The sequence below is a fragment of the Podarcis raffonei genome, chromosome 4 (genome assembly GCF_027172205.1).
Source record: "Podarcis raffonei isolate rPodRaf1 chromosome 4, rPodRaf1.pri, whole genome shotgun sequence".
In the NCBI taxonomy this organism is placed as follows: domain Eukaryota; kingdom Metazoa; phylum Chordata; class Lepidosauria; order Squamata; family Lacertidae; genus Podarcis; species Podarcis raffonei.
The window spans coordinates 78279979-78303385 of NC_070605.1; the positions used below are offsets into that span (position 1 = coordinate 78279979).

At 43.1% G+C, this 23407-nt stretch overlaps 1 protein-coding gene across 2 annotated transcripts in view; it reads left to right on the top strand.

Annotated features, from left to right (window-relative positions):
• Positions 1-10698: 10698 nt before the first annotated feature.
• Positions 10699-23407, top strand: part of NCK2 (NCK adaptor protein 2) — a 69906-nt gene continuing 57197 nt past the window's right edge. For both annotated transcript variants that reach the window (XM_053384259.1, XM_053384258.1), the window contains exon 1: positions 10699-10796. The gene's annotated coding sequence lies outside the window, so the exon portion shown is untranslated. The remainder of the gene's footprint in view (positions 10797-23407) is intronic.

A 23407-nucleotide genomic window follows, 5' to 3' on the forward strand; every position in this document is an offset into this window, starting at 1 on the left:
CTGCCAAACTGCTCTTACTGTCAGAAAATTCTTCCTGATGTTTAGTCGGGATCTCCTTTCTTGTAACTTGAAGCTATTATGGAGCAAGATCAAACAAACGTTGCTTCGTCCTCTTTTAGATATTTGAAGATGGCTATCATATCTCCTCTCAGTCTCCCCTTTACTAGCTTAAACATGTCCAAGAGATACAGTACCCAAAATTAATTTGCACACTCATACTGGCCCGGTAGTTTCAACATTGATATTTTCCTCAGCTTCCAGATGTGACGTTCAAACCCTCCTGTTAAAGAGTATATTCTCCCTTTCTCCTTTTGCTGGCACTAAATAGCATTTCCAGTTCTGGGCACTATCTAGTGTATTCTTGCAAAGGCACACAGAAAGTTTCCATTCCGTGGAAAATTGCCATGGCTGCCTTGTTTTCAACCAAAGTAACAATTCTGAAATGCACACGTACAGACACAAGAAACCGCACCAGGGCTCTATAATTATACACCTTAACTGCTCAGTTCTGGGTGGAGGGAGGAGATTGGAGTGGAGTGGGGAAACAATACGCAATTAATCTTGCTTAGCCACCTTCATGTAAACACCGGGGTGGGGTGGGCAGTCTTGAATTGTGCTGCTTTCATGTGCTATTCTGTTTGTGCAGGGCTGTGTCAGGGCTTATTCCCCTAATCTGTTCCCTGATAGGAATGTACCAATCTGCCTTAAACTGAGTGAATCCATTGATCCATCTACCTCAATTCTGTCTACACCAGGCATAGGCAAACTCGATCCTCCAGATGTTTTGGAACTACAACTCCCTTCATCCCTGACCACTGGTCCTGTTAGCTAGGGATGATGAGAGTTGTAGTCCCAAAACATCTGGAGGGCTGAGTTTGCCTATGCCTGGTCTACACTGACTTGCAGGATTCTGCAGACCCTTCAAATGTCCCTATTTTCCAGGGACAGTCCTGGATTGATAGAAGCTGTCCTGGTTTGATCCTGCAATGACTTGCTTTACCTTAGGACGTCCCTATTTTCACTGGAGTGCATGGTAGGATGTCCCTGTTTTCATCGGAGAAATGTAGGAGGCTATGGACCAGGGTTTGTCCCGCAACTGAATCTGGGACCTCCAGCACTGAGCCACTGTGATATGGCAGTCGCTGTGCATGTTGACCGCCGTGTGCCAAGATGTCTGTATCAAAGTCAGCTCAATTGGATTGCTCTCGAGAAAACAGTTTTTCAAGCGTTTGCGGTGTTCACACAAAAAAGCTAATCCATTCTGAGGTCTGTGCATTGGTTGCACATACCTGCCTTTCCCTCAAGTTCTTAACTTCCCTGCATCATCCAAATACAAGACGGCTAAACGTGTTTACGGCAAACTCAGAGCAGTATTTTGTTCTTAAATTATCTATCCTCAGTAGATATGATTTCAGTGGATCATTCAGTGATAGATGGATTTTATTTCTGTTTCAAAGGTCAGAGGTCGATTATGAAGCCGCCGAAAGAAGGCAATCAGGCAGCTATGATGTGCTCAGATCCCCAGCAGAGTTACACATTGGCATCATTCTTGCGGTTGTTCTATTAAGCAATGACCTCCAAGAGGATTAAGTCAGTTTTGAGGCTAGATGTATGTAGGCACTTGTTGTTGCTGATGATCTAATGCACCAATTGCTGGGGGCGGGGGCAGGAATCACACCCTTCATAATTTATTTTCAGGCAGTGATGGGAACCTGGGGACCTCAATATGTTGTTGAATTCCAACTCCCATCAGCCCCAGCCAACACAGTCAATTGACAGGGATGATAGGATTTGTAGTCCAACAGCATCTATAGGAACACAGGTTCGCCATCCCTGAAAGGCTGACAATTTTGTACTCATCAAAAAGTGTAGGCTTGCTTACAGTGCACAAGAAGCTCCCATTCATGAAGAACTCGGGTTGTCTAGACCCTGCCATTTCAGAGAGCTTGCAGAACTGGTCTTCCCCGAGTTCTGCTTCTGACTTCTAGGAACTATATATCTGCAAAGAAAGAGAGAAGTGCGGCCGAGAGGTCATGTTAAATATCAATGCTTTTAGTATGTTCTGCCAGAACTGATTCTTTGACTATGGTTTTATGTGACTGCTCAGTGAAAGATTGGATTCACTTTCAAAAGTAATGGGATACATTTATATAATTAGTATTTTTAAATGGCTAGGTTTTCAAACAAAATCTCTCTTTTTTAAAAAAAAAACGATTTAGGCCAATAGGACCTGCAATGAATATTTTCATTTTTTTTATACACCTCCAGGCCAATCTTATATATGTCTACTCAGAAGTAAGTTCTATTGAGTAATCCTCAGTGAGACTTACTCCCGGGTGAGTATAGGACTGAAGTATAGACCTCCATCCAGTGCCTTTTACAGATTATAAGCACTTACAGAGAAACCCAAACCATTTCTTCTCAGAAGTAAGTCCTGTTGAGTTCAGTAGGGCTTACTCCCAGACAGGCCTGTGTAGAGCTTGCCTGAGACCTGGTGTGGGAGCCTTGTTGGAATAAAGTTATAAACTCTAACAAAAAACACAGCTGGTATCTGGTGGAGGCCCTTGGCCAGCTTAGCCATTCAAGGTCTGGGGCTGCCCCCTGGCCGCTCCCAGGTAACCGGGGTTAGAATTGCAGCCAAAGTTGCCCTTTGGAAAGCCTTTCCATTTGACCCAATAGCTTTCTATAATTCTCTCGTTAGTATGATACATTTCTACTTTTTCATAGATTAGATTAGTCATTTAAATTGAAATCAATAGCATTAGGAGGCAATATCAATTTCAGCCCTGTGCTGCTATTTCTTTAGACTATGTTTTCCAGTTAATTCCAGGACTAATTAATTACAGCAGCCATTGATTATACCGATGCCTTGCTCGTTGCATCTGCATATGCGACCAAGGTTATTCACGGACTGTTGACAACAGACAAAAGACAGCACAACAGCTTTTGTCTCAGAAATGATATAGGAGAAATGCCTGAATTGCCATTCCCCCGCCCCCTTTTAGTTATAAGCGGTTTACTTAATTATTTTTTCTTTAAAAAGTCTGTGCAGTAAACAGAACTGCAAGACATCATGATTTGAGCCAGACAACATGTGTCCCTCGCTTTCCCCCTCTTCGGGTCATGAAAGACAATCTGTTAAGGACCAAAGTTTTCTTTTAATGTAGCAGATATTTCAGGTAGAGTTCCCAATGAAGCTAATGCAACCACCCATATTGCCCTAAATGTGGCACTGGAATCGTTGTACTGGATTCCACTAGTGTAACAAGTTGTTAGTTGTTAACCTGTGGTGTGCCATTGTGGCCCATACTCAGTGTGTGTAGGTGCAATTAAACAGTCATTAAAAAACAAACAAACACTACCTTTAAAACCTCAGGACTTTATTCTCACAAGGAAAAAGAGCTAGAAAAAAAACTGCCCCTGGAACTTCCTGCCCTTTGGAAAACTGGAGAACAGCAGAATAGCATTAACATGTTGGCGTCATCGAGATCTGTTGTGATGAGCCTGCAGCAGGTTTTTATTCTGATGATTCCTCTGTAGTGCTACACAGCCAGATGACAGGAGGAGGAGAGCCTGTTGTTATTGACTCCACCTCTTATTTAGCCTTTGATCACACTTGAGTACTTGGAAGTTGGGGGGAGCCAACTTATGCTAATTTCAAACAACTTCTGCTAATTTGAGATGCTCTAGCAGAGAAAGGTCCCAGGTGAACTCTAGAGATGGAGGGCCGGTGTGCATCAATGAGGATGTTCACGGTATCAATTCAATGCCCCACGTTAACACGGGATGGGGAATGAAGCATTTCCAAGCCAGTTTCAGCTGCTGAGCAAAGTATAGTGGTGATGATGAACTGTCATGTGATGAGCGGCACTTATGGCGAGGGCTTGAAAAAGGGCTCAGTGTGATGTGGCAAACATTTCAGCAAATCTGAATGGGAAGGTAAAGGTAAAGGGACCCCTGACCATTAGGTCCATTCGTGGCCAACTCTGGGGTTGCGGCGCTCATCTCTCTTTATTGGCTGAGGGAGCCAGTGTACAGCTTCCAGGTCATGTGGCCAGCATGACTAAGCCGCTTTTGGCAAACCAGAGCAGCACACGGAAATGCTGTTTACCTTCCCACCGGAGTGGTACCTATTTATCTACTTGCACTTCATGCTTTCGATCTGCTAGGTTGGCAGGAGCTGGGACCGAGCAACGGGAGTTCACCCCGTCGCGGGGATTCGAACCATCGACCTTCTGATCGGCAAGTCCTAGGCTCTGTGGTTTAACGCACAGCGCCACCAAAACGGAGCCATTTGAGAACCGAGGTTTGACTGTACAATAAAGCTTAGTAGTTTGCATCAATCTGAAACTTGAATGATTGCATAAATAGAGCAAACGAGTAAGCTTTATTGTACAGTCAAACCTCAGTTCTCAAACGACTCCATTTTTTAACATTTCGGCTCCTAAACACTGAAAACCCAAAGCAGTGCTTTTTTTCTGGGGAGACGTAGGGGTACCCATACCCCTAAACATTTTGTGAATCTAAGTTTGGCTTCATTGAGGGGCAGTATTTCAATAGAAGTAGGAAAATATGAGAGTACCCCTAAACATTTTTTTTAGAAAAAGAAGCACTGCCTGGAAGTAAATGCTCTGGTTTTCAAATTGAGTGCAAGAAGCTCTTGCAACCGATCGGAAGCCACGCCTTGGTTGTCGAACGTTTCGGAAGTCGAACGGTCTTCCGGAATGGATTACGTTCGACAACCGAGGCTAAAATATCACACTTGCCACCTGAAAGGGCACGCACACAGGGAGATTGATCATCATTTATGTTATCAGCTTTTTGTAAAAGAAGATGCATTTAGATCAGTCCTCACAGACGATGGAAAACGAAACCAACTTCAGGACCAGCTAGTTCTTGTGCAATGTTTACGGTTATTGTTGCCTTCAGTCTGGAATAAAAATAGGAACTTCACAATGCTGTTTATTTGCAGGACCATAGGAAAACTCCTTTTGGTTAACCAGAGCCCACAACTCCATAGTTACGGCTAAATCCCAGCCTAGCAGTGACCTCCTTCGTTTTTATCATTGGCATGGAAGAAACAGCATATGCCATTTTTTAAATCAACACCGTTCCATGGAACTTCTATAAATCGAGGTCTTCTAAAAAGAAACTGTGGTTTAATTATGAGCTTTACCCACAAGGCAAAGAAAGAATAAGAATCACGATCAAATGAGGAAGTGATTCTTAACTTCATTGTTGGATAGGGAAGCTGGCTTGAGCTATTGCATAGTTCTTTCAGTTAAAGCGATGACAAAGCTGAATCAATGAACATCAGTCATGTGCTCCTTTTCTCTCCCTGTCATGCACTGGTTTGGCATGAAGCTCCTGGCTTGTATCATGCCCAAATCCCCCATTTCTAAACTGGGAAATTTTGACTTCCCTTTCCCTCCCAGTTTCTAAACTGGGAGACTATGGCTTAATGTTATTGAAAAACCCACAAAATAACCGCATTCTGGCTTATTTCCATGTTTTTTTGAATCCAACATTGAGCCACAGTTACCTGGTTTGGACATAATAGCTTAATACAACCAGTGTGCAATTGGAATAGGTGGAACAAGGGAGGTGCACTCAGCTTAATGCTCATTTCTGGCTCTATAAACCGTGGTTTGTGAAGGCTTTAATGATCATGTGAACTAAACCACAATCTGGCCATCTGTGCCTGTCTCCCACCCACCCCAGACATTTCTATTTTTATGGTAGTCTATAGACAAAAGGATTCAGTCTTAACACTTGCTCAAAGAATTAACCATTTCAGAACTTCTTAATGTTATTTATGTGCAGTGTATTACTCTGCGAAACCATTCTTAGTCCGCATTTAATATTTCTGCAACAAAGTAGATCATGGGGTCCAAGAAACTTCATGAACACGTGGTGACAGTCAAACTTTAGTCATATTCATATTAGACAGATTGGAATGAAGGGACTTGATTTCAGTGGATGTACCTTGAGCTTGATTAATGTGGGAAATCATCCACAGTATGATAAAATATTTGTTTAAACATCCCAAGGGGAAAAGAAGGCCTATTTGAGATAATTATGGAAGTGGTAGAAGAATTAAACAATAAAAGATAAAGGATGCTGCAGCACCCTAAATGCTCCAATAACATATAAGGGCTGATCATGCACAGCATGATGTTTTCTTAAAAGAAAGGCTTACAAAATTCAATGGTGCATATTTCCGAGTAATTTCAGCAGACTTTGAACTTAGGCTATCCATGAAAGGATGTTTCAAATTCCACTTATGGAGCCAGCCATAATACTATGTCAAGGTATTCATGTGCACATGAATTTGGCAGCACTCACCATTCTACCTCATTTAAAAAAATAAAATCTCTCAGGAGCATGGGTGTTACGATGGTGAAAACTAGGCGTGCGCATAGAGCTGCTATCCACAAATCACTCCTTGTATACTGTCTCAGCTATCATGCGGATTTCATGTAAATGGGCCCTCAGTTACGTAGATCCACGTTTACATTTAGTTTTTCCACCCATTCCTTGAGATTACTGGTGAGGAAGATGAGGTGCTATTAATAAAAGAATTTATGGTAACAGAATCTAAATTTGTGTATCTCAATTTACAGCAGGATGTTAAAAGCACCTTCTGATCATTTTGCTGCCTTGAGGACAGGAACGCGAAAGCATTTCCAAGTCCTGATATCATTCCTCTCTCAGTCTGTTTTTAGTAAATGTCACTGACAATTCAATAGTCATGGCAGTAAGTGAGAAGAGCAGCTATGTTACTTTCAGGCTGAATTAGAAACACTTTGCCAAGGATACACAAGTGACTCAGTGGTAACTAATTAAAGTGGTGAATTATACATTATGAATTCAAGGGTATGAGCCAGCCAAAAGCATTTTGAAATATTTTAAATTTCCATGGGGGATGGTATTTACAATTTGATTCCTTGCAAAGTTAGGTGTACCTACGTCACCCAGCTCTGCACAGAACTGAGCTTTTTTTTTGTTTTTTTTGTTTTTTTTTAATTATTATTATTATTATTATTATTATTATTATTATTATTATTAATATGATTCAGCCACTGAGAATTTAAAGTGCTCAGTGTCACCCTAAGGCTACAGTCGTGAACACACTTTCTTGAGAGTCTCAGTGAGCACAGTGGAACTATTTATTTATTAAATTTGTAAACATGCACCAATGGGCTGTGACTGTTTGCAACATAAATATTTCAACATGGAAGGGGGGAAGGGAAGAAAAGTTCATTCACGGTTTCACAATTATACTTAAGAGAGTCTAAGAATGGCTTGTGCAAACGTGAACAGCAGGTGCTCTGTATTCATCTAAATTAAGCAATTAAAATGTTATTTTGGGCCATCTTTAGGAAAGAACTAGCTGAATTTGCTAAGAGTTATTCTCAGGTAAGTATGCATAGAATTGTCGTCTTAAATCTCAATCCTAGGAGCTCACTTTGAGATAAGTGTGCAGCACACAGGTTGTAGCTTTACCCAACTCACTTACCTGGCTATCAGCCTCATTAAACTGAGTAAGATGTATTTTCGAGTAAGCATACATAGCATTTCCAGAAAATGTGAGAGAGAACCTTATGTACTGTGAGAGCAATGAGTTTGCTAATTAACCTTTGTCCTGCCTATCAGATTTCCTCACTGACTCTGTACCAGGACAAAAGGAAAATTGAGATTCATAGCAGATCGCCAGCTAATTTCACATTGACCTCTCACTTAATACCTACTGATGACTGGGATTATTGCTGAACATGGCAGACCTTGGTTTGACCAGTGAGGCAACTGCTAAAGTTGAGCAAAAACTCATATTCAGAATCACTTAACACAGCATAGTTATGCCTTAACTTTAAGAGAGCTTGACTATGTCATTTTTGTTTGAAAACCCTGAACACACTGGGAGATTTAGTTAAGAAAGTAGACCATGCAAGAGTATAGGCACCCCAGTTACGTTCTACACCTCCATGCATTTTAGATTCCAAATACTGAAAATCTTTGTTTTGATGATGCAAAAGCTAATCTGTTACAGCCTTAGTAAGTTACAGCCTTAGTACAAAGCAGTTTTAAAACCAACTTACGTTGGATTGCTAGCTGTGGACAGAGGGTCTTGCCAGAGTCATTCATGCCTTGGCACCATTGAAAATTGATTGCTGCATATAGGGCTTCCCTGGAAAACTGGCCATTTTTTTTTCCTGGTCCTGACTGCTCAGAACATACACTGCCAGTACAGAAATGTGTTTTTCACTGGCTTTCACCGAGTGGAGGCTATTCATGGTGCTAGTGTCAATCTACAAAACTACATAGCTTGGGATCAAGGTAATGGTGCCTTTCCCCCACATGAACCTACCTGTTCACCATGATCTGGTTCAGAGGTCTTGCTGCAGGTTCTGCCAGCTGGAGAAGCAAAGTGGGTGGCAACCAGAGACATTGCCTTCTATGGGGTGGCACCCTTGCCAGTTGTAGTTCAACCCCCATAATGGATTAATTTTATTTCGCTGGCCTGTTTTATTTCCCTGCTTTAGGTTGCAATATTATGCTCACTTACCTGGAATTAAACCACACTGAACAAAGTTATATTATGTTATTATGTTTTATGTTATTTATTATTATTATTATTTGAATTTATATACTGCCTTATACCTGGAGGTCTCAGGGCAGTTCACGGACCAAAATCAAAATATAAAACCACAAAACATATAATCAAAATAAAAACAACAACCCAATAACCCCCCCAAAAAACCCCACATTTTAAAAGGGCATAGGACGCAGTTGAACTTACTCATGAGTAAACAAGCAAAGGCTTGTGCTGTCCCACCCTGTTCTCGGTATTCACCGCTGCTTTTAGTGTTTATTGCTGCTGTCTACAATGCAGTTAATATTTGTATATTTTATTTAACCTGTTTTATTATTTGTTAGCGGCCTTTGCCAGACAGCCCTAAAATATTAATTCTGTCAAATGAAGACATAATTAATCCCGCCGGGTAATAAAAGGCATTGAACCAACGAAACGCATAACATTTGTGGGTTTTCTAATATTAACAATTCAGCCCGGTACTGGCGCTGCAACTGTTTTGCACTCTTTAGACATCTGTTATCTTTGACACAGGTAGTTTTCCTGCCCTCCAGAGTGAAGGCGGTGCTTCCAGAGTGACATCACGAACTTGCCCAATCAGCCTCTTCGGAGGCTGTGACGCTGCGCCCGAAAGTTCCCTTCTTCTGGGAATGGTAACATTGGCCGGTTTCCTTTCCATTTTTGAGTTGGCGGTGCAAGTGCAGCATCGCGCCCGCAGAAAACCCGACGTCTTCGAAACCGGCTCCCGTTTCTTTTCTGGATCTATGCCCTCCCCCCTGGCCTAGAAAAAACAAGCAGCATCAGAAGCACTTTCCTCCACGGGGCTGTTTTTGTTTTCCACCCCCAAATGAGCACCTTAAAATAAGAGAGGGTGAGAATCACGCAGCAAACCGTGGGCGCGGATCCGAGCTCTCCATTTACGTTCGTCCCGAGTCCCGTTTTAACGGTTTCGATTCTCTTCCCCGGATTGATAGCTAATCCAGAAAGTTCGCAGGCTGGAATCGGGACAGGATTGGCAGGGAAGCCCAGATTTACAAGCTGCTCCGAGCCTTTTAAGAAACAAATCGAGGGGCAACCTTCTCCAACGGGGGAGGGCGCAAAAATTAAAATACAGGCACACGTGTATATAAGTCGATGGCTGAAAAGTGTGTCCCCCAGCCAGATCTGGCGGAGTTAGGCGCCCTTAACCCTGTGGAAACATTAGGGAGGTGGGGGGGTCACCTAAGTCCCGCGCAAGCACCAGTCTACTTTTCTATGCGGTTCCGGTGCGCTTTTGCGCCCATTGCGCCCCTCCACGCGCGCTCTCTCCCTCTCCCTCTTCCAGAAGTCCCGGAGAGAGAAATAAAGAGTTTGAATCTCGGGGGTTTATTCCTATTATTATTATCATCATCATAATCAAAGCGAAAGAGTGCGCGATGCTGCTGCAGACCGAGAGCAAGAAAGAAAAAAAAGTCCCTCCCCAAATTAGAGAGGCGCGTAGGTGTGAAGAGCGAGAGAGAGGCTGCGGTTCTTGCACCGGCTGCTCCAAAAATAAAAAATCGTGTGTGTTCCCCCCCTCCCTGCTCGGGGTGGGGAGGAAGAGCAGGAATTAAAAAAGAAAAGAGGGAGGGGGGGTTGTTGCAGCAGCAGCAGCAGCAGGAAGCGAAGGAGATCCTCCCAGAAGACGGAAAAGGAAAGCAGGGGAGAGGAGGGCTGCTCTCCTCCTCCCCGCCCTACGCGATCCCGGCGGCGGCAGGAAGGGAAGGGGCGGCCAGGGGAGGAAGGAGGAGGAAAAGGAAAAGAGGGAGAGGGAGGGAGGGAGCTGCCTGCCTGGGCAGAGGGGGAGGGGCCCGCTGCTGCTGCTGCTGCTGCTGGGCTGAGCGGCGGCAGGAGCGCTGGGGCCTTGGACACGTCGAGCCGCGGGAGGAAGGCGGAGAGGAGCCCGGGAGGGGAGCGCGGAGACGCCGGCGGCCCCCGAGCGCCCGGCCCGCTAGGAGAAGGAGAAGCAGAGCAAGCCGCGCACGGGGTCCAAGCGGGGAGAGAAAGAGGAGCAGCCGCCGCCGCCGCCGAGACAAAGAGCGGAGCCCGCCGTGGAGAGCAGCCTGCTCCTTTCCGCCGCCTCCTGCCATTATTAATCCTCCGCCCGCGCGCCTGGCCCGGGGAGCCCCGACGCGCCCGGAGGAGCGGACCACCGGCGGGTCTCCCCTTCCTCCCGCCAAGCCAGGTAAGGCGAGAGAGAGCGAGCAAGAATATCGCCAGCCGCCATAAACTTGGAGGAGTTGAGGGGGGCGGGCTCGGGGGTTTGAAGCCCCTCGGGGACCCCCTCTCCGCGCCCGTCCCGTGGCCGCGGGGCCTAGCAGGCGCGCCCCGTTGGGGATGCGGGGAGGGCGCACGGAGAGAAGGCAGCCTGCTTATGAACGGGTTGCCTCCGCCCTTCTCCTTCTCCCTTCGGTCTCTCTCCAGCGCCGGGTTTTGCGACGGCGGGGTGGGGGGGGGGAGGAAGAGAGAGGCGGGGGTGGGTGGGTTAAAAAAAGGATTCAACATTTTTAAATCCGCCCCCCCGCTCTGATTTATAGATCGCATAAATCAAGGGGTCGTGACGGAAAGGGAGGGACTTTTCGGGGGGTGGGGGGTGGGGAAGCAGCTGCCTTCGCCTGCCCCCGCCCTCGGAACTATGGACGACTATTGTGGAATCCGGGGGAGAAATGGAAAAGGGTGCGTTTGGGAATAGGGGTTTTATTTCCACCCATGGGGGTGGGGGGGCAAGCTCAGGCATCTCGAAAGAAAGAAGGGACCAGGTTTCGGGTTTTGTTTTGTTTTGTTTTCAGGCGGGGGGGGGGCAGAGAGGAGGAGGAAAGAAGAGGCGGGGTGGTCCAGACGGAGAAGTGCTGGGTGTTGCAAAGCACTGCGTGGGGCGGGGAGATTGGGGGGGGGCGGCGGAATCTAGGTGTGTGTGTTTTTTGGGGGGGAGGGGACGATGAGGCTGGAAGTAGAGGTGGGAGTTTACTCCCCACACATAGGAGATCATTTGCTGTTTGCAAAAAAAGGGGGGGCGAGGCACCAGGTCTAGCTTTTTTCTTTTTTTTACTCCTTTGTGGACTGGAAGAAGTGAGGGAGCGGGACAGAGGGATTAAATATATGGCAAGAGTGGTGGCTCTAGAGAAGTGCTGAAGGGGGGGCGCAGGGGAGCTGTTTTTTAAATAAAGGGAGAGAAGCAGTGGCTTATACTAGTTGATTACAATTTTTTGCATCAGGAAGCTTTTAAGCATAAAGTGGATGGATGTCTCAAGAGCATTATGTTACTCCCCGTATATGAAGAACAATATAGGGTGGTTGCAACAGAGCATTCTAAAGCTTCACATCTAGGTGACTAACCTGTGACCCTGCAGATGTCGCTAAACTATGACGCCCATCATTTTTTTTATTATTGGTCGCGCTGGGTGGGGTTGATAGGAGTTTAGTTCAGCAACATCTGGAGGGCTTCAGGTTAGCCCCACCTGCTTTATTTAAGCACCGCTATTAAGACACCCCTGCCTTTTGCTAAGTACTACTGCTACTTTTATTATTGTATGTAGATAGTCACTTAGTGTAATTATAGTCAGTCCTGAAGCTTGTCTACTTGCAGTAAGGCCTATAATTGTGCATAGGGTAGATTCAGCTGAGCTGTTTTGGGTGTAATGATTACTACTTTCTTCTTCCATGTTACAATTGATGGATCATCTTAACAAACTGAAATCTGTATTCTTTGTTAGCTTTTACTTAGCGCCATTTCAGATTTTTGTGCAGAGGCAAGCTCAGGTACACTCTGCAGGAAGCTGCAGCCAATCCCTGACAAGTACACCTGTATGATATACATGTTTGCTACATTCACATATTTAGGTGTATGCCAGTCTTGGGCAATAGCACCCTCTCAAAACATGGATTGAGAGGTGCATGCATCAGTTTGCATTGTTGGGAGTTTGGCTCAGTCTAGGTTTTGTGTGTGGGTATGCATCAGGGATGGGCAGAGCTGAATATTCAAATTTTAGCTTTCAGGATTGTTATAATATTTTAACAGCTACTTTCCCTAACATTGAAGCACCTCAAAGGTGTTTCATAAAGGCCCTTCTCTCAAGTTGGACTTCTTGAAATCATATTGAAAGTGTTTTGGACCTGCTACACAAGGAATTAAAGTGAGGAAGACTGCAGAATTTGCTTGGAAGAAATTATAACCATACTGTACTCCTTAATATGGACATTACTGGAATAGTTCTGCTTTGGTTTTCCCCACAGTGCCTCTGTCCAACATAGAGAAGATGATTTACTACTTCTCTAGAAAACAGGGGACCTTGGGATATATTCACGTGACTTAAATGATCATTATCTAACTGGATATCAGAGTAGTTAATATGTGTGTAAATAATAAAGCATCAAAGAGTGCACACTGCTTAGTCATCTTCACATAAATAGCCGACTCTGTTTACCTTCACTTATGTGAAAATAGCTTTGATGCTCTATAGGGAACTTAAGGGTAAAGAGTTGTTATCTAAATCAGCCTTGATGGTTTTTACTATTAGCAATAGAACTCTGGAATCTTGGATTTTTTTAAAAAAATCTGACGTTGTAAATTTCATTTACTTTATGGTGGTATGTTCAGAAGATAAATTATGTCAGCAGATAAGTGTGATTTGCTATTGATTATTTTTTTGCATTCATTCAAATATTTATAAATCACTTTTTAGACTCAAAGCATCATATATAAAAAGGTACAAGATAAATTGAGACACATCAAATAGGGTACGATTATTATGAGAAAATTGTTTTCTGAGGCATGCACATCATTTGCACACTTGAGAAAAGGCAGCAGTGAAAATCAGTTTGCAAGCCCCACTTAAAGGCCTGTAGTTAAAAGGAGCCAGGCATAACCAGAAAGGAGCCACATAACTCTGGAGCCATCACTGAGAAGGTCTTGTCTCTTATGCATGCCAATCTTTACATCAGCAAGACTTTTGATATTGGTGTATGTGCAAAGGAGGCTCCTAAGCTAACCTATTTCCAAATTGATTTAAAGGTTCATATGAGCACGTTGGGCCCGGAAACATAGCAGTAAACCTGTGGTCTCTATGATGCCCACAAAGTCTTTTTTAGTGATCTCCGAACTCCTGTCTTCTCCATCAGGAGACCATCCCATTACAGTGCTAGGCTGAGATGTTTAAACCTCTTATGAGTGTACTTGCATGTGTGGTATGTAAGGTGCATGTTTTGCCGGCCATTTTGGCCACGATCACCCCTGGCGTGTGGCTGTTTGGAGGGTTTGGTCAGCTTTGAATGCGGCCTTTGAGCTGAAGACAGTTTGCATCAGTTGCATTGCTTATTAGAGAGGCGGCAAACACAAGTGTCACACGTTCAGATGGCATCTAGCATCTGGATGCCTACATTTTATAATGACCCGAGTTTCCAAACCTCCCTGACAGTCCTGCAACACAGGTAATCCCAACTTGGAGGAGCTGATTCATGGGTAACTGAGATAGGGTTGGTGTACAAGCCTGCACTGGTAAAAGGCACACCTGGCCACTGCTTTATGTTTTCAGGACTCTCTCTCTCTCTCTCTCTCTCCCCCCCCCCCAATATTTGGTTCTTCACTGCCCTATCCAGAACTGGTTTAATACCTCCCTATAGCAGGAGTAACCAGAGCCAGAGAAGGGGGTTTGCCACTGTACCGATGGTGTCTCTTTACTTACTTCCATATTGGAGAATGGGGGCTGTTCTTTTATACGAAAGCAAAGGGCCTACATTTTGAGGACTGGGTTGTGCCAAGCAGTCCTAAAAATATATGCCTCGTAGCAGGTAACTTACCAGGCCCCTCTCATACATATTCTACCTGCCGTAACGAACATTTATTAAGAACTGTGCAGGACACTGTTGTTGGAAGTGAAGTCAGGACAGCTGTTCTGCTTTAGGAGTGGGTGTGGTGTGATGAGTGAGGATGTCATCCAATGGTCATTGTGGATTTTGGAGGAAAGGAACTCTCCTCTCTTTGCTCTCATCAGATATGATTTCGCTAGTTTAGTAAATAAGGGCATATGTTCAGTGACATGTATTATTTTGAGCCTGTTTAATGTAGCTTTTATAAAGCATAGATCAGTTCACTTGGGTGTTTCGTTTGAGTTTTTAAGGATATGTTCTAACTAAAAAGCACTTTTTAAGGAATTTGGTGTGATATTTGGAATACAGTCATACCTCGGGTTGAATGTGCTTCAGGTTGAGCTCTTTCGGGTTGCGCTCCGTGGCAACCCAGAAGAAACGGAGCGTGTTACTTCCGGGTTTCACCGCTCACGTATGCACAGACACTCAAAATGATGTCACGCGCATGCACGGAAGCAGCAAAACGTGACCCGCGCACGTGCAGACGCACAGTTGCGTCTAATGTTCTATTCAGGATGTGAATGGGGCTCTGGAACAGATCCCGTTCGCGTCCCGAGGTACCACTGTACTTCACTAGAAAGGGGCATATGGCTGCAGTGGTGCAACACTTCATTAAAACCCATTTCACAGGCTTCCTATAACAAGTACAGATGTATAGGATTAGGGGCTAAGGCACTCACCAAATTGTGTACTCTGGAATAACTACATTGATTTTGAGGGACCTCTTTCACACCTTGTAGCTATATATGAACTTCAGATGTATATTGGTATGTAATGTTGGTTGTATTTTATATTCTCTGCTGCGTGGAACGAATGCATTTTATAAAAAAGAAAAAGTTATGGCTTGTATATCTGGATTCATCAACTGACTTGAAAACAACTATTAGAAGTTGCTTCATTATGTTGTTTTGAAGCATGGTTTCTTTTCCAAATTTGTTTCTGTTAACTCACTTAAATTCATTAGTTCTCAATGATCCGTTGAAATGCTGTTTTATATATATAGCCTCTAGTTGGTTACCGAACATTAGGTAATGCTTTGCAAGACATTGTCCTAGGCTACTTTTGCTCAATGATTTATTAAGCTAACAATCTAGCACAGGTTTTTGTAGAAGGGAAATCATTTCTTCCAGCAGTATACCTTTTTTATATTACAAGTGCAACCCCATGCACGCTTACTTGAAATTAGTAGGACTTACAAGTAAATTATATTTAGGACGGGTGATTGTAAAATAATAGCTACTTTATTCAAAACAATATGGAATTCATTATAAGCCATTTGAGCAGGTACCATAGTATTTCTTTGTTCTCCATCTAGCACTTAAGACACTCTTTGGTATTGATTGTTATTAAAGGGCAATGAATTGTAGTAATAGTACTATTTGATGGTTTTAATGTGGTATGGGCTGGTGAGCATCTTCATGAGCGGAAGATTGAAAAGGAGATAATTTTAAAGGATAATCGGACAACAATTTAGAAATGGTAAATAATGGTTTGAAGCTTGGCGATGGAGAATAGTGCCAAGAATAATGGAAATTACTGCTAAGAATAATGAATAGTATTGAAAAATGCTAGTAAATAGGTGATGGATGGGATGGGGAAAACGTTCTGTAAAACAAGAAATGAATACCAAAATTAACAGAAGTATAAATAATAAAAAATGAATGGAAATAAAGCAAGAATGCTATGCTACTGACCTAGCTAGAGCTGAAACTTTTGAATCTTAAGGAGTTGCTTCACATGACATTTTTTCTACTGTGTAGTTAATTTCTAAACAGTTTGCATCTTCACTTGAGCAGTTTGATATAATGCTTTTCTGTAAATTGGAGGGGGGGCAGGATTCCAGGAAACCAATGTCCACAGAGGACTCTCAACCTATGTTCTCAAAACAAAATAAATGCTGCTAAGGGTGATTGTGTATGTGCTTAGATTTCTTTGCCTAAAGATTGCGATTTTTTCAATGAGCAGATTATGGCCTGGTTTGCGCATAACAGTAAGCCACAGTTAAACTATGGCATTCAAGGAATGAGCAAGCTTTCTTGTGCACACTGCTCAAATCACACGGAATCCCTCTCCCTTTGCCACAGTGGGAACAGACAATCCAGGATGTTCCTTATTTCGTGAAAACCAGCACTTTGGGTTTGTTTCTCTGCAAACCATGAGAATAAGCCCGGAATAAACCATGGTTTACTTTTGTTACCTTCTTTGGATTTGAGAGAAACAAACTTTAGAGCTGGATTACACGACATTAATCCAGCACTCTGGTTTATGTCCCCCTGAGGGAGGAAGTGTTGGATGTGATTTCAGCAGTATGAGGAGTCTGCACCTTCAGTTTGTCCTAGTAAACCATAGTTTGGCTGGCTGTGTTGCGTGAACCAGGCCCTTGGTGACAGAAACTTATTTTTCCTCTGAAGGTAGAAGCTTGGTATTATGTGGCAAAATTGTTTTCGTGTTAAAGAAAACCTGCATTGTTAGGGAGGCAATTATGTTGCGGGGAGAGGGGGAATTGTCTACAAAAGTCTTCCATGTGGGAATGTATTTCTCAAAACTTTTTGTTGCAATAAGTGCTTATGCTATTTAAGGAATTTATTGCTTGAACTAGCAAAATGAGTTTTGAACATACTTGTTGTGGTTTGCTTTAGTTTCTACAGTGTTTTAAATACTTTCAACAATGGGTTTGAAAGGCCAGCATAGCACTGTTGAGAAGCCCTGGACAGAATTTAAGCATGTTTGTGCAAGCCAGAGGTAAACCTGATGTGGCCCTATATAGATAAATAGGAGTCAAGCGCTTGAGCTCTCCTGATCTGAGTGATTACAGCACCCATGGTCTTTATTGAAATACCTCAACCGTATGCAGGTTACTCCCAGGTACGTGTCGTCTTGGACTGCAGCCTTAGAATACTTTCAGAGTTAGTAGGCATGAACCGAGGAATGAGCATCCATTTTGTGTATTCTACTCACCCAGATTCGCTTGCAGATTTAATTAATTACATTTAATCATCTTGTCATGCACTGCATTATTCTCTAGTGTTTTACAGTAAACCTAAACAGATAACTTTTCTTTGGATTCAGTCTATGCTTTACGTGTTGCATTGCAATAATCTTGCCGTCTTACAGAAGATACAAAGTATTGGATTTTCCACTTTTATCAAAATAATAGACAGCTAATTGGAGCAAAACATTAAAATCAGGATTAGAAAATACTACAAATTTTATATGTCGGAGCTAGGGTTTAGAAGACAAAACTGAACACGGAAGAAACAGATTTCCAGGTGCCCAGATGATGAGAGATTTTTTAGTTTTTTGAAGCCCTACTCAAAATTTATACAGAGATGGCTCACAAGGCTTAGGTGCTTTAAACAAAGTAGTCCACACTTCAAGTTGGTGTGTTCGGTGAAGGAGTCTCCCCCAGTTTAACAACACTACTTTTATTTGAATTGTAAAGGTAGTACAGTGGTACCTCAGTTCTCTAACATAATCCGTTCCAGAAGACTGAGTTCCGAAACGTCCGAAAACTGAAGTGCAAAGGGCTGCCTGCAAATTCAATTCGACGCCGTTCGAATTCCGAGGTGTGTTCGAAAATGGAAGCATTTACTTCCGGGTTTTTGGCGTTTCGGTTCCGAAACATTCATCAACAGAGATGTTCGAGAACCGAGGTACCACTGTATAATGCATACTCACCAAGACTTTCTGGTCTTTACCCAAAGGTGATGCCTCTAAGTAGACTGAATGTGGTTCCAGCCCACCTCCTGCTGTTTTTCTCAGTGAATAACTTCGCTCTACCCTCTTCCCATTCCAAGTGAGAGCAGAGAAGAAAAGTGAGCACTGGGTCGGTTAGCTCAAACCTTGCTTAATTCTTCGAAACGCATGGGTGCTGCCTCTTGCAGAAGACCCGGTAATCCTAAAATGTCCCCAATTCATTTGGATGCATTTTCCATTCAGTATTGTTGAAACAAAGGGTACAGTTTCTCCAGTGACAAGTTTATTACATTTCTGTCCCACCTTTCTGCAGGGACCTTTATTTTCTTACAATAAGACAGCACCCCTGGTTCTTCTCCCCGCTTGCCTCCGCCCATTTATCCTCAGAACATCAAACATTATGTACAGTTTAATATGACGCATGGGAACAGCCAATCAACCAACATAAGCTCGAAGCAATCAGGGAAGCAAAACGTATGCATAACTGAATAAAACGGCGTGCTAGAATAAATTTGCAGCTTTGCATATGCTAACTAAGAATTTGTCTGATTCTGTTAGTAACAATATTTCCTGCCCCCCCTTGCTGAATACAGTGGTACCTCGCAAGACGAATGCCTCGCAAGATGGAAAACTCGCAAGACGAAAGGGTTTTTGGTTTTTTGAGTTGCTTCGCAAGACGAATTTCCCTATGGGCTTTCTTCGCAAGACGAAAACATCTTGCAAGTTTGTTTCCTTTTTCTTAAAACCGTTAATACAGTTGCGACTTGACTTCGAGGAGCAACTCATAGCACGCGGTGTGGTAGCCTTTTTTGAGGTTTTTGAAGACTTTGGTGATTTTTGAAGCTTTTCCAAAACTTTTCCGAAACCGTGCTTCGCAAGACGAACGCGGAACGAATTAATTTCGTCTTGTGAGGCACCACTGTAATTCCTTTGTGGTACATTTTTGTGGTATTTAGGTACTATATCTGGTGGTCTATAAAATACTGTTCTAAGTGGTTCTGAAATTTTAACTAATTCGTTTACTTGTAGGTTGTTATGGTTAATGTCAGTACAGTTGTACCTTGGATTTCAAATGCCTTGGCTCCTGAACAAATGGGCTACCGAACGATCGAAACCCAGAAGTGACTGTTCCGCTTTTTGAACATTTTTTTGGAAGCCAAACAGCCAACGGGGCTTCCAATTGGTTGCAGGACCTTCCTGCAGCCAATCAGAAGCTCCACTTTGGTTTCTGAACCTTTTCAGAAGTTGAACGGACTTCAAGAATGGATTCCATTCAACTTCCAAGGTACGACTGTAGTAACTTTTGAGGAGTATTTTAGTCTGTTGATGAATTACTGCCCGAAAGTTTACTCTTATTAAGTATGGCTAAGCAAGGATCCCAAGAGTGTTCTTCTGTATATATTTGAAAGAGTGTTGATAAATTTATATCAGCAGGTATAAATCTATAGGCTGAAATGTCAAATAAAAGTAAAATAAGGTACTTTTCAGTACCATTAACACGCTAATTACCAGTTAAAAGATCCAATGAACTCTCAAGTTAATCTGTGGTACTGTTAACAGTTGATACTTTGCAGTTGATTAGTAGAGAATCATCTTCATAGTTAGCCAGGAAATGATCCAGAATTAGAAGTTAGAGAAGACTGTGTTCTAGCCTGACAGCTGAGCATGGCAATACATTTTGTTCTCTTCACCACCTACACTTATTATGTTTGGAGGAAATGGGGGATGTAATCATGTCTATTGGCTTTGTAATCAGTTCAAATGCCTCCATCTTAAATACACTTAGGAAATCTTAACCCCAAAGTTGAAATGGATGGGAATGTTTGAGAGATTTCTTGAGCAAGTCTTGTTTTTATCAGAAGGTAAAATAGAATATGCACAAAGGTACACAATGGCTGTTTTGTGCTAGTGGGAAACACTTGCACTTGTGCAAGACTGGGCCCCTGATTTTCACTGCTCCTTGCACCTCCTGAAAGTTGCAGCAGTATGGGATATTGTAAGGTGCTCTCGTAGGTAGGGGAGGATTGGTAAAATTGGTCGCCCCACTTTGAGTGATTGGTGGCTAGCCTAGTCCAAAGCCAACCCAATGAGCCTGATTTGCTGATGGAATGATAGGTTGTTCAGTGAACTATCTATAAAATTAGAGAAAAATAGAAAAGTTTGATGATAGGGGTATATGTCATCTGAGGGGCACGTCCATGCTTTTTAAAATGGGAGTTGCTGCTATGGACTAATACAGGTATAATATTCCTCTATATAAGCACAATAAAAGCAAGTGGACTCAGGTGCTACTAATATAGCATTCATAGACATACTTCAGATGATCGCTTATTTAGACCAACGAGTGTATTTTTTTATTTTAACTATAAACTGCTGTTAGCATTAATGCAAATCCCTAGTGATGATATGTGTGCCTTCTAAAAACCTTATAAAATGTTGAGCAGAGAGAAGAATTATTCAAGATGAATAATAGTCACAGAGAAGATTGGGTTTGGTGTGGAAGACCCTTCTGATGGGTTGGGGTTTTGAGGAAAAGTGGCTCAAAATAAGGCAGTCTTTATTGCAACAGAATTATTAGGGTAAGTTAGAAGAATTATCTTTCATTAAAGCCAAATAATATACCAACGTTCACTGAACTGGGGAGTTACACTGAACTCTACTTCAAGCCTGAATATTTAAAGTACAATTTTAAATGTATTTTCTCAATAGAGTATGAAATTGCAACAGTTAGCATGTGGGGGTTCACAAAACATTTTTGAGGTGAGAAAGGTGTCTTTGTACTCATAAAGATTGGGAACCACTGATCTAGGGAGAAATGTAGGAATAATTTATCAGCAGACGTTTTTCTGCATTGCCTTCATCATTTATTTTTGCTTGCTTGCGTTTTGTTTTTGTTTTTTGCTTAAAAGCTGCAATTTATCCTTTCTATTATTTCCTCCTCAGATCTGCACCGTTGCTGCAACTATTTCCCAAAGCACACCTATTTTAGGAACTGCCTTTATTTTTACACGGAAGTGCAACTTGGATTTTCACCTTCCCAAGTTACAATATGTTCCTGGCAGATAGCTTAATCTTACTGCTGTTTTTACGGCTTACTTCTGTTTGTAGGTGCTTTTTTGCACAGCCCTTTAAGGCAAGACTAGGCAGGACAAGTCCAAGTACTTGCAAACGGCTCCCAAGAAATCCTTTGGGGTGCTGTGATTTGTGCCTGGACTAGTTCTTTTATAGAAGAATGGTCCGTCGAATGAATGAATGGCAGAGCTTTGGTTAATAAAAAGTACCATCTGAACACAGCCTTCATAAAGCTGCTTGAAGGTGTACATTGTCTTGAAGGTTGAGTTAGCCCCCTCAACGGTTGTTGTGCCACTACCATTGTCATCCCATTTTAAGGGAAGGAGAAAGAGGGTAATATATGCATAGAACAATATATACAGCAAGAGCTAAAGGGGCTTGGTGCTGCAATTTAGGGGTTAAAAGTGGATTCTGAATCTGAAATGGTTTGAGACTTTTTTCCCATGTAGCCATAAGTCTGGACCCAGCCAGGACACTGGAAAAAAGACTGCTGGTTGCATAGGAAGAATCATGAGTGGTTCTTTTCTCCCCCTCCCTACCTGATTAAATCATTCAACTACAGCCCTCACGCATGTGTGGAATCACACCAAAGGGAAGCAGCACTCGATGCTGTTGCTAGTCTGTGCAAATGGACATCAGAATACTTTGTTTGCATATACTATGGTAACTCTGGTTGCGAACGGGATCCGTTCTGGAGCCCCGTTCGCAACCTGAGAGGAACGCAACGCGCATCTGCACACATGCGGGTTGCAATTTGCTGCTTCTGCGCATGCTCTTGATGTCATTTTGCACGCATGTGCAAGCGGCGAAACCCGGAAGTAACCCTTTCCGGTACTTCCGGGTCACCGCAGGACACAACCTGAAAAGGCGTACAGTGGTACCTCGGGTTACATACGCTACAGGTTACAGACTCTGCTAACCCAGAAATAGTACTGCGGGTTAAGAACTTTGCTTCAGGTTGAGAACAGAAATTATGCTCCGGCGGTGTGGCAGCAGCAGGAGGCCCCCTTAGCTAAAGTGGTGCTTCAGGTTAAGAACAGTTTCAGGTTAAGAACGGACCTCCGGAACGAATTAAGTACTTAACCTGAGGTAACACTGTAACCTGAATTAAACAAAACAAGAGGTATGAATGTACTGTTAGATATGCTGTATAAGTGCTAATGTAAAATGTGAAAGATTGTGATATAAGGCAGACAGTCTTTATTGCCATGTATGTGTACATACCTGCAATGAGTTGCTGGCCCATCACGCAGTGAGGTTTTCTATCTCAGGTTCCCCTAGATTTTATATTCACGCTGCAACCTATAACTGCAGTCGTACCTTGCTTTCCAAACAGCTAAACATTTCGGTGCCCGAACGCCACAAACTGTTCCAGTTTGCGAACTGTTTTTGGAAGCCAAACGTCCAGCGGGGCTTCCAATGGGCTGCAAGGGCTTCCTGCAGCCAATCAGAAGCCGCACTTCGGCTTCTGAACGTTTTGGAAGTCGAGCGGAGTTCTGGAACGGATTCCGTTCGACTTCCAAGGTATATTTGCTGGAGGACCTGTTGCCTGGCTCCCACAATAATTTTGAGCCCTGCTTAGATTCTCTGATTCTCCCTCTTTGGCTTTGGGCATCAAGAGCAAAGGTCATGGTGAACCTAAAGGCAAGCCTAGATTTGCCTTGTTGGCTCTCAGACAGTGACTCAGCAGTGTCTCAGAGACAGGAGGAGGTGACAGAAAGTATACAAGGCTATTGGTCTGCCCTGGACCTTTGCTGGGTCTTCAGACCTCCTGCTCTCATGCCATGAACAATTTTATGAAAAGTTAGTAGTTGACTAAACTAGCTTATGACAAAGGGGATTTAAGTTCTAGTGGCATGTCTATTCCCGCCGCCGCCCCAGTTCTAATATTGCAGCATTTCTCAACCTGTGGGTCCCCAGATGTTGTTGAACTACAACTCCCATCATCCCTAGCTAGCAAGGCCAGAGCTCAGGAATGATGGGAGTTGTAGTCCAACAACATCTGGGGACCCACAGGTTGAGAACCGCTGCAATATTGTGTTTAGACCTCTAGAATGTATCCTGTTGAGATTAATCGCCGGTGTGTGACATGGCCAAATTACAAGAGTGGGTATTTTGTGAAGCAATACATTTTCACGTATAGCTAACAGCGACGAATTTAAT